Consider the following 14,800-nt stretch of genomic DNA (forward strand, 5'->3'; position numbering starts at 1 on the left):
ATGGAAATGTTATCTAGAAATAGCTTTCTAATATAAAAACCTCCTAGCTGCTGAGGATGAAGACTTGCCACTGTTTTGGCAAGACACATCAAAAATATATGAACATTTGAGTGTGCTGCAGCATTTAACACATTAATTGTACTTTCATTGATGCAAGCAAAGCTGCTGCTGCACACAAAGGAAACTCTTCTTGTGTGATTTCTTTTTCACAATGGCTGCTTTTCTAGTCCCAGTGTTGATCAATTGTTTGCTTCTGTGCATTTCAACAAGGGGTCTTGGTTTGTATTCAGATCCACAATCTATTTCTGTTTTTGTAGATAATTGCTTCATTCCATCATGAGATGCAAATCTGAAAATATAAACTTATTCAGTTCTCAGGAATTTAAATGCCACTGTGTGTTTAGTGTCTTCAAGTTTTTTGTTAATCATCTTTCTAGTAGTGGTAATAAGTTCAAACTTTGACTGGGAATAAAGTCTCTATAGGTATTTTTACAAGTCAGTTTTTAGTGTTAATAACTTTCAATGGGGGGGCATAAATTGGGGCAAAATTTAGGAGGGATGTTTGTATGCCTCACACTAAGGGCTTGTCTACACTGGCACTTCACAGTGCTGCAGCTTTCTTGCTCAGGGTAGACAGTGCACCACCGCTGGGAGCTTTGCCCCTCGTGGAGGTGGGTTTTTTTAGAGCACTGGGAGCCCTCTCTCCCAGCGCTCTGCTGTGACCACACGACCCACGTTAAAGCGCGGCCGCAGCAGCGCTTTAACATTACAAGTGTAGACTAGCCCTAAGTCAACAAAACAAGTCTTTAGAAGGACACGGCTGTCTCATTCTTAATAAATGCATTTGCAGCTGCCAATCTGTAATACATTTTACACGTGGTCTGAACTTTTGGCTAATGTAGCTAAATTTGATTTTCATGGGAACCTTCACATTTCTTCATGGAACAAAACGGACACAGATTTTGTTTTATAATTGCCTTTCATGCTCTGTCTACAGCCCAGATGGCTTGCTCTTTTCCTGGTGGATTTTACAAGAAATGCCAGTTTTATGTGCTGTCAAATGACAGAACCTGGATCGTGTTAATCCTTGTTGGATATTTAATATAAATGGAGTCTTGCCGTAGGTTTCTATTAGCATTCTATTTGAGATACATTCACTGATACCATCCTCTTCTTGCAGCACACACACTGATATATATATGAATCTTTCCTTGCATATTACATTCATCCTGATAGCAACAGTCACCACAAAGAATAATAGACATATTTAATGCCTTGTATGTAAACTGATGATGATATAACACACACACATTTTTATTTTACCATATTACACACGCAGAATGTTTGTTTGACTTTGGAGGTTGGGTGGAGTCATAGAATACTTAGCTTAATATTAAATGTATATAATTTAAGAGGCTTAACAGATTAATAACAAGATGCATGTTCGTTGTTTTTAAAGGTTGCTGCCCACTCCTCAGCATTCGCAGCATGTAAGTGACAGGAGTTTAAATGAATTTATCTGATTATAGTAGAACTGCAGTGTGGTTGTTACGCTTCTAAATGGAATTTTGCTTAGGAGAAAAGTGATCTTTATGCACCAAAGGTTGTGGAACAGGTTTTGCACCCAACTGACTTATTCACACTAAACTTGACTGGGCAGTGGACGTTTTTCTTGCCCTAACGCTCTTCTTCAGCCTCCCCAAACCACACGTTTCAACACAGGAGGGAACATGGTTCTGTCAATGACAGGCCAGCTTTGCAAATGCTGCTTGGCTTTGTCTGAATGATACCTTTACAAGAATGTCAGGGAAATAGGCTTGTGTGTGGTGAGCACTATGCTAATGCTGTTGTTGCACTTACCTGAGTTGCTCTTCCCTTTGCTTCTGCTGCGCTTGCAGATTTTGTTTGACCCTCTGTTCCAGACTGGGAGCATTTAGGATTGATTTCCGACAGATGTGGAAGAACGTTCAGCAGTAAGAAACCTGCTTGTGTACTGTGTGGCAGCGGTATTTTCTTGAGGGCTGGATAAGGCAATGCTCAAATCTTGGTCAGCCAAAAGGCACTCTGTAGGGCCAAAGGGATCTTCAGGTGTTTGCTATCTAACGAAAGGACATTGATCGCTTTGTGTTGCATCAGCATCCGATCTGATTAAGCACCTGCGTAAAAGTGTACAACTGTAAGTTGAAATGTATCCACAAAGTCTAGCTTCAGTGTTTTTAAATTAAAGGTTTCTAAATTAAATACCATTGAAGTCTGTTTATCGGAATTTCAGCTAACTGAAAATCCTGATTATCTGAACGAGCAGTGTGTTTCCCATGCTCATTTGTGTAATCAGTGTTTTTAGCCCCTTAGGGTGGAGAGAGGAAGGGGGAGTAACTGCAAGAGACAGGAGCCTCTCTAGTGCTGCTTGGGTGGAGGGAGCTGGAAGGAAGATGGGAGCTGGGAGAGGCCCAGGGCAGCTAGGGTTGACTCGCCCCAGAGCATATACTGTCCCTGCCTCCTGCTGCCTGTGCCCAGCTGCTGCTCCCGCTGGGAACTCTGCTGTAGGTCAGCCATGCTACCTGGCTCCAGCTCTGCCTGGGCTCCCGGAAGCTCTGGCCCCTGCGCTCTAGCTGCAGTGTCCTTGTCTCTGAGTCCTGATGGGAGCCCTGTAGCCGAGGAGCCCAAGCTCCCTCCTCCTGCTTCCATAGCCAAACCAGAGGGTAGATTCTTCCAGGCAGAGTACTGAGTGCTATGAAACTGCTTGAGAATTGCCCTGGACAAGCTCTAGCTATTGCCCCTTCTCGTGTTCCCTGAGGAGATATCATAATAGAGAATTGGGCATTTCCTTCCCATACATAAAAGATGAGGGAAGTATTGGGTTTTTGTCCCTTGATGCCACTGTGTGTGATCATACCCTAACGCCCAGGCTGTTGTTAGCAGCTGCCTCACCCTGTCCCTCCATCTCCACCCTGACAGTCAAAGTGTCTTATGGTATTTTCAAAACAAACCTAGGAAGGACACTCTCAGCCTGGTCCCACAGAGAAAATCAGCGTGTCCATTCCTGGGTAGAGAAAAGTTTCCTATTTCTATACTCGCTGCCCTTCCAGGGTATGATAAACACCAGACAGAAATTGGATTAAGCAGAATGAAAAGAAGTATCTTCATTCATGGTAAATCAGTTTGGTGGGCTGGGGATCCACCTCTTTGCATCTGGAAACAACAAAGCACCTTTGGCCTCTCCATATGTCATCAGGTCTCTGGATATGAGGTGATGGATGCTCTCTTGCAAAGATGGACGAGATTTTGATTTGCCTTCCCACTTTTTCCACCTCTTCTCAGGAATAATACAGAGCAGGAAGGAAAGAGTGCCAGTGATACTGCTGATGTCTGTCTGGCTGAAGAGGCTGTGGTTCTCAGGCCTGATTGACATGGTCCTTTCAATGTGCCTACCTTACAGAGGTGGTCTGTTATTGCGGAAAACCAATTCTCCATCTAGCATGAGACAAATTGAAAATAGATACTTGGATGAAGTGATGATTATCATTCTCATTGTCCTAGTAAGAAGTCAACAAATAGAAGTTACTGGCTGAAGCAAAGTCCATATTTTAACTGCAACGTTAAAGAAGTGGAACATAGCCTTGAATCCTGCAGGATGGCTCTAGTGTGGGTGTAAGAGAATGGCCAAGGAGAGTGGTCAAATCTCTGTGCTATAATGTTTTCAGAAGGTTCAAGAAAAGGATGTTTTGTATGAGCCCCAATGTTAAAAGTATTCCTAGGGCAGCTACTCTGATTCCAGCTTTCCAGGGTAGCATAGAACACAGACTGAGAACCTTATTTTGGTTTTTACAGCACTACCCAGATGTAGCTCCTCTGGTAGGTGTCTTCATTTTTTCCTGTCCACTGAAGCTTCCTGATAACTATCTTAAATCAGTCAAGTTTATGAAGTTTGGAAATTTCTTAGATGACACTCAGCATTGTACTCTTAATTCAGACATGTAGTCCTCACAGCTGTCTGAGCATTCATTCCCTAAGTAAAAATTTAAGAATAATTCTTCTTTGGTAGTGCATCACATTTCAGTCCTAAGGAGCATTGACAATCACAGGACAGAGAAATCATGTCTCCTGTAATGAGATCTGCCATGTGGCCGTCAGTGCATAAATTCACCAAATTGTACATATTGGTCATCCAATCTTTAGCCATTTTTCAGCTGAAGTAGTCTTCTTGCTTCAGCGCTTAGGTGAAGAAGGAGGATGTATAATGTCCCTTATTCTGTATGCTCACATTTAAGGATGACTTGCTTCCCTACCTGGAGGCACATTGTAATGAATCTGTGGACCTTAGTACATTGAAAAATAGGAACATTATCTATGCAAACCTGAAAACTTCCATTCTTGAAGTAATGAAGTCTACACACATCTTGCCAAGCGTGAAGAGAAATGGATCATCCAGGATAGAGATGGAAATTGACATTCAAAGATTCAAGTTTATTCCATTAGGAGGAAATTATCCTCATACTTTGAAGTAAGAGAAATAGTTGTGCTCTTTCCTCGAAGTACAGTTAACAATCTGTAATGTAGGAAAGTGGGATGGAATTATCCTGGGTCTGGAAGCTGTTCCAATTGGAGGGAATGTCAGGAGATGGGGTATTCTCATCCTGCCTGTGACATTGCAGGTCTGGTTCTGCCTCCATGCTGCAAACAGGCTAGTGTATGTATTATAACTGATCTGTGGACCTTACGGTACAAAGACATTTTCAGGGAAACACAGAAAAATTTTCCTATTTAAAACAATCTTTAAGTAGCAAACACAGAAAGAGAAAAGAAGATTATGGAAACCACTACAGATACTGTGCTAAATTGCTCCATGGAAGTCAAATAGCAGTTGGAAAAAACTTGAGGAGACAAACTAGATGAAGCTTAAAGGAAGGCACCATCAGAAATCATAACTTGAGTTTATGCATGAAATAATTATGGAGGAGAAAATGAGATGGTGGACGAATATGACCTCTATGACAGGGTAGCATGCTACTCCTCATGCTTGGGAGGAAATCTCCCTAAACATTCCCAAAGATACCTTATTGTCTTCCTTCCACCCTGTCCTCAAAACTCTCTTTTGCCATGGTGGCTACAAAAAACTTGACAATGGTTAGGCTGCTGGTGTGCTTTACACCCCTACCTATCGTGCTGACCAGTGTTGTCTCATGGTTTCCTTGTACTCTCTGTTGGTCTGTTTGTATACGTCTGTTGACTCTTGTTGTTATTCTTAACTTGTAAGCGATTTGGGGCAGGGACCATCTTTTTCTGTATTTGTACAGCACCTGGCACAATAGGGTTGTCAGCCAGTGCTAGAGCTTAGGCTGTATGATAATACAAATAATAACACAGGGAAAATGTCTGTGGTGCCCTTTCAGTCTAGTTAACTACAACAGGTGTTTTGCTTTTGAAGAGAACAGAGCAGGAATGATTTAAAAATGAACAGAAGAATGATCATGATCAAGAAGCAGGCTCTGAATGGGAGCCTTTATAGAGAGAGAAGTAAGTAATCTTGATGGATGAGTGCAGAATCTGGCCTGAAATATCTGTGACTCTAACTAGGAGAATGTAATGATTGGTATGCTGTCTCCTGGATGCTCGGGTAGGATGTGTGACAGGAGTAGAAAACTCAGGATTTACAGTTGAGATTATATTCCAATTGTTTGTGCAGGAATAAACTAGATTAGTAAAGGCAGTTTCTGTAGGATGATTTCAAGGATCTCTAAAGAATCTCTAAACATGAGTGATCTTTTCAGAGATCTTTTCATTGCCAAGCAAGATTGAAGACTGGAGATGACCGATGTTAGAGAGCAACAAATTGATGTGCTGGTTGTATAGGGGATAGGACTTTGGTTTCATAGAACACTATGTAATACCTTTGCTGGGTATTGGAGATGTTAATCTGCTCATTTAGGAAGAGTACCAGATTCTTCATTTTAAGACTGGGAGGTCTTGTTAGGCAGGCTTTAAACTAGTTAGGACGGGGTGGGGGGAGTTTTCTGTTCAACAACAACAAACCCTGACAAAAAAGACACACTGTAAACTGAAAGTATAATACAAGGCAGCAGCTGGAATTATGCAACTCAAAAAGGAGACAAATAGTGATATAGTAAAACCTGTATAAACTAATTGAAGGATTATGGGAAATAAGAAATAGAAGTGAAACTAAATAATGGAGATTTGTAAAATTAAATCTGTTGGGATGATTTTTATAAATGGAACGTCAGCATTGATGGTGAAATCTACGTGGGACAGACAGATACAGTGGGAGGAGACACTTGCATTTTTTTTGTATTATTTCATAAATGATTTCCCCCAACTTTCTAATCTTTTTTGTCTCTTAACTCTCTTGATTTGTGGATGCCCTTTTACAAGCTGTCTAAAGTATGTATTGTTTAATTACCTGTTTGGCTCATATATGCCTTTTAAGGAAAGAAAAACTTCTCTCTCTCTCTGTCTCTCTGTCTCTCTCTCTCCCTCTCTCTCTGTTGGTCCAGTAAAAGATATTATCTCCCCCACCTTGTCTATCTAATATCCTGAGACCAACATGGCTACACCATTACTGCATATTTGAAGGAAAGAGTTTGTTCTGAAGTTTAGTGTTTTTCCTTTAAATTAACTACAAATGTTTTCTTCAACAAATATTTAGTAGCTGTGATAAGCCTGGTGTAGCATAGTGGTCTCCAGATTGTGATTAATTTTACAGGCTTGATCAGATGTGCTGCACAACCTGTGTATTTAAAATGGAATATCATACTTAATTTTAAATGTTGTTGCATTTCTGGGTCTAAGTTGGGCATTTAATGTTGCTTAGCTGTAGTGCTTTGTAGTTTTAATGTTACCTATTTAGCTATTTTACCTTTATAACTGTGGATTAGAAAATTTAAATGATTAATATCCTGGGTATTAATATGTAAAGTGTGAGGGTTTATTTGGGTAAGACTCTAGTTTCATAACGATAGGTCTAGTGGAACATACACACACACAAAATGTGAATATCTGAGTGATAGTTATAAATTTGCACAGGCAGTAGCAGGGACAGATTTACAAGTGCTTGTAAAAGCTACTATTAATAGAACTGGCATGCTGTTTAACAAGACAATAATCTTGTTTTCCAGTGAGGGGAAACCTGAGGGTGGAGTAGTTCATCCTTGTAAAACTGTACCCCGCCCTTTTATTGCTGGCAAGTTCCACGTGGACATGTGACAAAAATAGAAGAAAACTGAAGCTTTCAAATTGTAGAAATACTTGGAAAAATTATTAGCAAACAATATTTAGCTGGCTGCCAGTGTTTTGTGGGATTTGAAATGTGACTCTTTTTTATAACAACCAGTTATTATATTTTTATATGTGTGGTTATATTGAACTTGGTGGTGTTGCTATACATCTGCCTTTGGGACAATCCAGATTTTATTTATTCGTGAGCTCATTACTAGGTGCTACTACTTTGTAGGTAAAGATTTTTGGAAATGTTTTAAAATTAAGGCCAGTGCAAGAGTTACTTAATTAGCCCAATTCTTACCAGGGGAGAGATCAGAACAGCTGATAATGCCAATTTTAGTATAACTGATGTATCCTATTTCGGTGAATGAATAATGTAATAACAACATGATTCAGGCTCAAAACTAAGTAGAAAATAATTTATATGTTTACTGACTTCATTTGAATTGCCTGATTTAACTTAATTTGTGGAATGTTTATTTTGTCTGATTGCACTAATAATTTAGGTCACATGTTGTAATAGGTTCACATTTATGGCTTTAAAACTGTCCACACATTCTTAGATTGATCTGTCTTTTGTGTCTTTCACACATCTATGGCGATTGGGCTAAATGAGAATAAACTGACCAGAACCCATCAGCAATTTGCAGGAAGTGATGTAGAAAGCAGTAAAAGGATGAGTTGCCTAAATAGAATGAGATCCTGGAGACAATATTTTTAGCATTTGCTGTCTTTAAAGTGCATGAAAAAGAAAACAACTGCTACTTGAAGAATGCTTAAGATTAATGTGTATTTAATGGTACAAATCTTTCATAGAAATAATGAAAAAAATCTATTTCATGTTTTGTCTTTGCTCATTTGTTACGTTTGTTTTCATCAGATTAGCTTTAATGGTTACTCAGTTCTGAGAAGCTTTTTACTTTTGTCCCTTTTCATTTTGAAATATTTTCTATTATAGGAGTGACCTCCTTTCCCTGGGATTGTTATTTGATCACTCTTTCCACATCAGATCCTTACAAAAATAAGCAGGACTTATATCTGCCCTGAAATGCAGAGGCAGAATAAACCTTATGCTGCTTAGTATTCCTCGTATTAAGTGCCTACTTATTCAGAAATAAGGCAGGCAGCTGGCAATAACCATATCATTCATGATGGAAAAATTCTTGTGTAGTCTTATGTTCCTATTGCCCACCAGCTGGGCACAGCGTTCCCACTAACGTAAATGAGAGTTATGTGTGAAGAATGGATAATATATGGCATGCCGAATGCACTTTCCTCATAATACTTCCTGTGGTGCAAGGCCTTGATATGGCCCAAAGGCAGAGCTTGTAGTGTGCCAGTACACAGGTTGCCAAAACTGCTGTTGTGAGAGAATAACTGTATTTTTATTTCTAATAAGCTATGCTAAAGTGCATTTTTGAAGATAAGTTACTAATATGAAAGCCTCTTACACACTGTACATTAAATCATCTAAGAGCTAGATTTATTACAGTTGCAGGTTAATTGTTTGGTTGCATTTTAATTTGTGCATCATAAAACAGTTTATAATCTGAACTTTGCCAGGATTCAGACTTCAGTTTCTCGTGTGTTCAGTGGTAACAGTTTGCATTTCCTGGCTTTGTGTTTGCTTTGGACTGGTGCTTGATAGTTGTGACAAGGGGATTAAAAAGTCACCAGAAAAAGAAGCAGGAACTTGAACGTGGAAGTGGAGGGTAAATATTCTGTAAAAGTTTCCTGCTTCCTGCAGCTCCCGTTGTCTGGGAACGGCAAACTGCGGCCACTGGGAGCTGCGGGCAGTTGTGCAAGTGTAAACAAATACTCTGGTGGCCCACCAGTGGATTACCTTGATGAGCTGCAGGTTGCTCATCACTGAGCTAGATAGCTTGTGGAGAGCTGTATAGTTCATGGAGGGCAATAAAACCTTGCGAACCAAGTAAGATATTTCAAAATTAAGAAATAAACTTCTGTTTACATATATAGCAGTTTTTATTTAAAAAAATCACATGCCTGATAAACAGCTGTTGATCATGTTGCTTCTAAGCATAGGTGCCTTTTTCAGCAGCTGTTTCTCATTTTTTCTAAAAATGTTTTGTACTAAGCCAAGTATCCCATCTGAGTAATAAGAATGTCAAGCCTTGGAAATTGACTTGGCTAGATGAGGTTTATTGGCTTACACAAAGATCATGTTCTTCAGCATAAAGGGAACAAAAATAATCAGAGGAGCGAAATCACAGTGTAAGAATGTTGGCCAGGAACTAGACCTAAACAACAATCATGAGCACTATGTTCTGCATGTGTGTTCCCTTCCAGTCCACCTCTCCATGTGTTCTGGTGAGGATAAAGTACTAGTCCTTTTAAGAAGCGGTAACCACCTTCACTCCCAAATAAAATACCCAGTGTATTATATATGCAATTCAGCATACATCAAACTATCAAATTGAGAGAGAGCACTGTAAAAAGACCTTTTAATGTCATACTTGGAATATTCTTTTTCAAGTTCACCCTTATTTAGGAAATTATTACCACTAAATTAACTTTAAATAATTCTGTTGGTCTTCACATAATTTTTTCAATATTTACATGTTGGAGACATATTGGTCAGACTTGGACTGTGTTTGTTAGAAAAAAGAACACGGATGATTTCACTGAGATCTGTAAGATCCTGAAAGGAACAGACTGATTCTGATAAGCTGCTTGAGATAGTTACTATTTTGAAAGCAAGAGGTCATGGACTCATCTTGAGGAAGGGACTAGCATAGCATAGTATTGTATTTAGGCAGAATTTCCTCATACACAAGTATCAGAGGGGGTAGCCGTGTTAGTCTGGATCAGTAAAAAGTGGCATAGACAAGCTGGTTGGAATAGGAAACAAACTGCCAAAGTTATCGGAGTAAACTAACTTGGCTGAGAGCTGAAGACATGTTTGGAATAGTAGGAAGTGCTGGATATAGATACAATTGGATTTTTGAGACACAATTTAAAACTGGATATATTTTATTTCCTAGTTCTCTATACTTTTTTTCCTTTCTATGTGCCCTACTTAGAGGTGTTATCTTGGTTCTTTTATCAAGTGCTCGGGATGAAACTTATCAAGTCATGGCTGAATGTGCTGTCATTTTATACGAGAGAGATCAAGTTCTTAGAGGAGGAGATTATCTCAGAATCTCACTGATATCAATGTGAAGGATTGCTACAGATCAAGGGTAGAATATGGACTTGATGTACTAGCTAAACTTTAAGCTGTCATTATTTATTACATGTTCTGTACTTTGACATATTCAGCATTACACAGTGAGAAAATGTTTTCTCCATTAGGACCAGTGTTATTTCAGCCCTATGTTTCCTTTCCTTCACAACCTTGCTTTTCTTCTTGTCCCTGTCTGTTTGCATGTGTCCTCTTTAGTTCCTTCGGCACTTTATCCACTGCAGCAACTCCATCCTTGTCCCCCTTCATCCACTGTACTGGTGCGTGATGAAATGTCTAATGCTGTCATTTCAAGTGTTGTTACTGGATTTTTGAGTTAACACTCAAATGAAGTTAATGTGGGTAGAAGAGTTCACAGCTCTCTGTCATGGTTTCAAATTGTCTGCAGACTCAGGAAGGCAATGTTTTTTAGTTACACTTCTTTTGTTACTCATTTTGCTTACACAACATTTTCAAGAGTTGCTTTGCCAAAAAAAGCATTGCATTCTGCAGAATCTAAAAATACCACATGGGTCACAAAAATATACAAAATGTGTTGCTGACTGACACCTTTGCTATAGATACTGTCTGACTGTTGACGAAAGAGAGACATAGAGATGACTTCACTGATGCCACTTTGTGCAGCTGGCAAGAGTCACTTTGCAGACACCTTCTGAAGAGGCAGCATTTGATGGTCTTAAGAGGAACATAGAATTTTGCAGTGACTAAATATGAACCTGCAGGCTTTGATCTGCTAAGTATGTTTAAATACACAGCTTAAAATGTCTTTAATATAAATAGAAAATGTATAGGTTACATGGTGCTACTAAAAACATTCCCATTTACTGCTGATGGCTATGTGTGTCCGCTTTGCTAGCTGTAGAGTTGCTTTGTTAAGAGATAACTTGGAAATAATACTCAAGCCAGTGGCTCCCAGTCTGTGCTCCCTCCATGGGTTATGCAGGGTCTGACCCTAGAGCCAGGGCCGGAACACACCAGATGGCATTTTGGCACTTTTGCCGGATGGGGGTTGCCATTTTTCTCTCAGAATGGCATGCTCCATACATTGTGTGAGAGAGGTCGTGCTGCAGGGACATCCCCACGCTGGCAGGGGTGGGGGTGTTCTGGTAGTGCTGGAAATGAAAGGGTCCAGCACACTTAGTAAGGTGTCAAAGGGATCCTGGGGAAAGAAGTTTGGGAATCACTGGTTAGGCTATGTCTACACCACAAGCACTACAGCAGCAGAGCTGCAATGCTGCAGCTACGCCTCTGTAGTGCTTGGAGCTTAGATGCTCCCTTTGTTGATGGAAGGGGTTTTACAATGATGTAGTTAATCCACCTCTTCCATCCACCTAGCTGGGTCCATGGTGGGGGCTCGCTGTCCCCCACCCTCACTCACTTTCACTGGGCTGGGGCAGGGAGTTGGGGTGTGGGCTCTGGGCTGGGGGGTGGGGCTGAGGAGTTTGACGTGTAGGAGGAGGCTTCAGGCTGAGCCTGGGGCAGGGGGTTAGGGTGCAGGAGGGAGTGCAGGGTGTGGGCTCTGGGAGGGATTTTGGGTGCAGGAAGGGGCTCAGGGCTAGGGCAGGGAATTGGGGTGCAGGAGGGGGCTCAGGGCTGGGGAAGGAGGTTGGGGTGTGGGAGGGGGTGAGAGGTGCGGGCTTATATCAGGTGACTCCCAGAAGCGACCAGCATGTCAGGCTTCTAGGCTCGGGGGCAGACATATGGTGCTGCATGCCACTCCCACCTGCAGGCACCGCCCCCGCAGCTCTTATTGGCCGCCATTCCTGGCCAAGGCAAGCAGCAGAGTCAGCATTCGGGGAAGGGGTAGTGCACAGAGACCCCCTGGCCGCCCCTGCACCTAGGAGCTGCTGCCAGATATGCTGGTTCCTTCCTGGAGCCGTGCAGAGCTGGGGCAGGGAGGGAGCCTGCCTTAGCCCTGCTGCACCAGCAACCGGACTTTGGCCTATTAAAATCTCCTGGATGGTTTTCAATAGCTACCGAGAGATTGAGGCTGATTCTGGGAGACTCCTAGCCAATCTGGGAGGGTTGGCAACCATAACTATGGCTCTCGGGGAGCAAAATTTTTCACAGCCCTGAGCAATGTAGATAGGTTGATAGCGTTTTTTAGAGTAATCTGGGCTTTAGTTATAGTAAAGTCACATTTTGATAAAAATTTGCCTTTTGAGGAAGAGCGCTCGCTTTTGTCACAGAAATGAGATTTATAATAGAAAGTAAATGGCTATAATTGAGATGAGTGCAAAGCCCAATATTGAATCCAAGGTTGAGAAAACAAACAACAGTGAGAATCTGCAAACACTCATTAGAATTGGGTCGTGGTCTAGCTTTAACCCAACATCCATCCTTATGTGGTCACCACATTATTTCTATTTGTTCTCTTTGTTTCATATACTTAAAGCTTTAAAATATTGATGATAAAATAAAATATTCTTGCTTTTTACGTTCTACTGTAATTTTCATCTTCAGTTATTGAAATCAATGAATTATTTTAAATAAATTGGAAAATTGAGTCTTGTGTATTTAACCAGAAGTCAGCTTGTTAAATTGGAAAGCTGAAGTTTTTGACTGAGGGTATGTCTACGCTAGAACTGTAAGTTGACCTACATTAGCTGACTTACAGCCACTGCAGTAATTACTGATGGTGCATGTCCACAATACCCTACTTTGGTTGGAAGTGCATGTCCTCACCAGGAGCGCTTCCACTGACCAAGAGGGGCAGTGTGGGAAGCTGAGAGCGTGGTGTCTCAGCTCTGCTGGCAGCTCCCTACCAGGAGACTGGCTGCACCACAGGTTCCTCCTCCCTCTACTCCCCATTACCCATCAGGATGTGGGGAAGCTGCCCTGGGCTTCTCGTCTCCCTGTTTCCGACCGGAAATTGGGGGGAAGCTGCTCGAGGCTTCTTGCCTCCCCGTTCCCCAATGGAAACCAGTCAGCCTTGTCAATTTCATGGCTCCCTGAGCAGTTAAATTGACAAGGCTGCCTGGCTCCCAGGAGAGAAGGTGGGGTGGGGTGGAGGGACCATCTGGGCTTCTCACCCTGGCTTCCAGCTGGGAGCGGGGTCCTGCTGGCCAGGCTTCTTTCCTGGGCGTCTTGCCCCAGCTCCTAGCCAGGAGGAGGGTCCAGCTGCTCAGCTGTCCAGGAGAGGGGGGTGCAGCTGGGCTTGGCTTCCCAGTTCTCTTGTCAATTTCAGGGCAGGAGCCTGCCATTAAAGTGACAAGACAGGATTTAAGTAACACAGTGTCTACGTAGACACTTCCCCCCCTAACTACACCGACACAAGCCTTATGCCGCTCTTGGAGGTGGAGTTAGTTATATATTGATGTAGTAGGGCACTTAAGGCTTGTCTACATTACCTGCTGGATCGATAGGCAACGATCCAGTGGGGGTCGATTTATCACATCTAGTCTTTGGGGGAGGGACAGCTTAGTGGTTTGAGCATTGGCCTGCTAAACCCAGGGTTGTGAGTTCAATCCTGGAGGGGGCCATTTGGGGACTGGTCCTGCTTTGAGCAGGGGGTTGGACTAGATGATCTCCTGAGGTCCCTTCCAATCCTAATAATAATCTATGATCTATGACTGCCAAGTGCTCTCCTGTTGACTCCGGTACTCCACCGGGGGAAGAGGCACAGGTGGAGTCAATAGGAGAGCACTTACCACAGTGAAGATACCACAGTAAGTAGATATGGGTACGTCGACTTCAGGTACATTATTCATGTAGCTGAAGTTGCATAACTTAGATCGATTCGCCCCCCTCTCCCCAATGTAGAGCAGGCCGTACATCAACTGGAGGAAGGCTGTAGTGTAGACACTGACATAATTAAGTCGATGTAAGTTGCCTTACATGAACCTAACTGTGTAGTGTAGACCTGCCCTGAATGTACAGTATATATGCTTGTACAATATATACTCTGCCACACTAGATTCTGAATGTCCTCTGTTTATTCACAGGTCAGGTGTAGTACAGATCACTGAAGTGATTATATATGTCCATGTACTTCATGAGAGCTAAGGAAACTACTCTTCAGAATGAAAAGTATTTCAGTTTACATGCTTCTTCAGTTACATATCTATAAGCAGACAATGCAAACTAGGGTAAGTGCTATCAAAACTTGCGGGCTTTGATGTAGAAAACATTTACTTCATATATTTTAATTGTTAGTTCTCTTAACTAGTAACAGCCAAATAAAATTTTAAGACTCTGTTCACTCTTGTGCTCGCTATCTTTTCTTTATGTTAAATATTCATTTCCATGCTAACCTATCAGAAGACTTAAGAAAATAAGGGTTGAGGCTGTGATATTGGAATGCAGTTCCTTTTCAATCAAGTTTCCTGATGTTAATAGTGCTGTCTGGCTGCCCTATTA

The 14,800-nt window shown here is 41.6% G+C and overlaps 1 protein-coding gene across 2 annotated transcripts in view; it reads left to right on the forward strand.

Annotated features, from left to right (window-relative positions):
• The window catches only part of KIAA1671 (KIAA1671 ortholog), a 156,025-nt gene that overhangs the window by 17,506 nt on the left and 123,719 nt on the right, over positions 1-14,800 (forward strand). For both annotated transcript variants that reach the window (XM_050924024.1, XM_050924025.1), the window contains exon 2: positions 14,386-14,529. The gene's annotated coding sequence lies outside the window, so the exon portion shown is untranslated. The remainder of the gene's footprint in view (positions 1-14,385; positions 14,530-14,800) is intronic.

This window comes from Gopherus flavomarginatus, chromosome 15, assembly GCF_025201925.1.
Source record: "Gopherus flavomarginatus isolate rGopFla2 chromosome 15, rGopFla2.mat.asm, whole genome shotgun sequence".
Classification (NCBI taxonomy): Eukaryota; Metazoa; Chordata; order Testudines; family Testudinidae; genus Gopherus; species Gopherus flavomarginatus.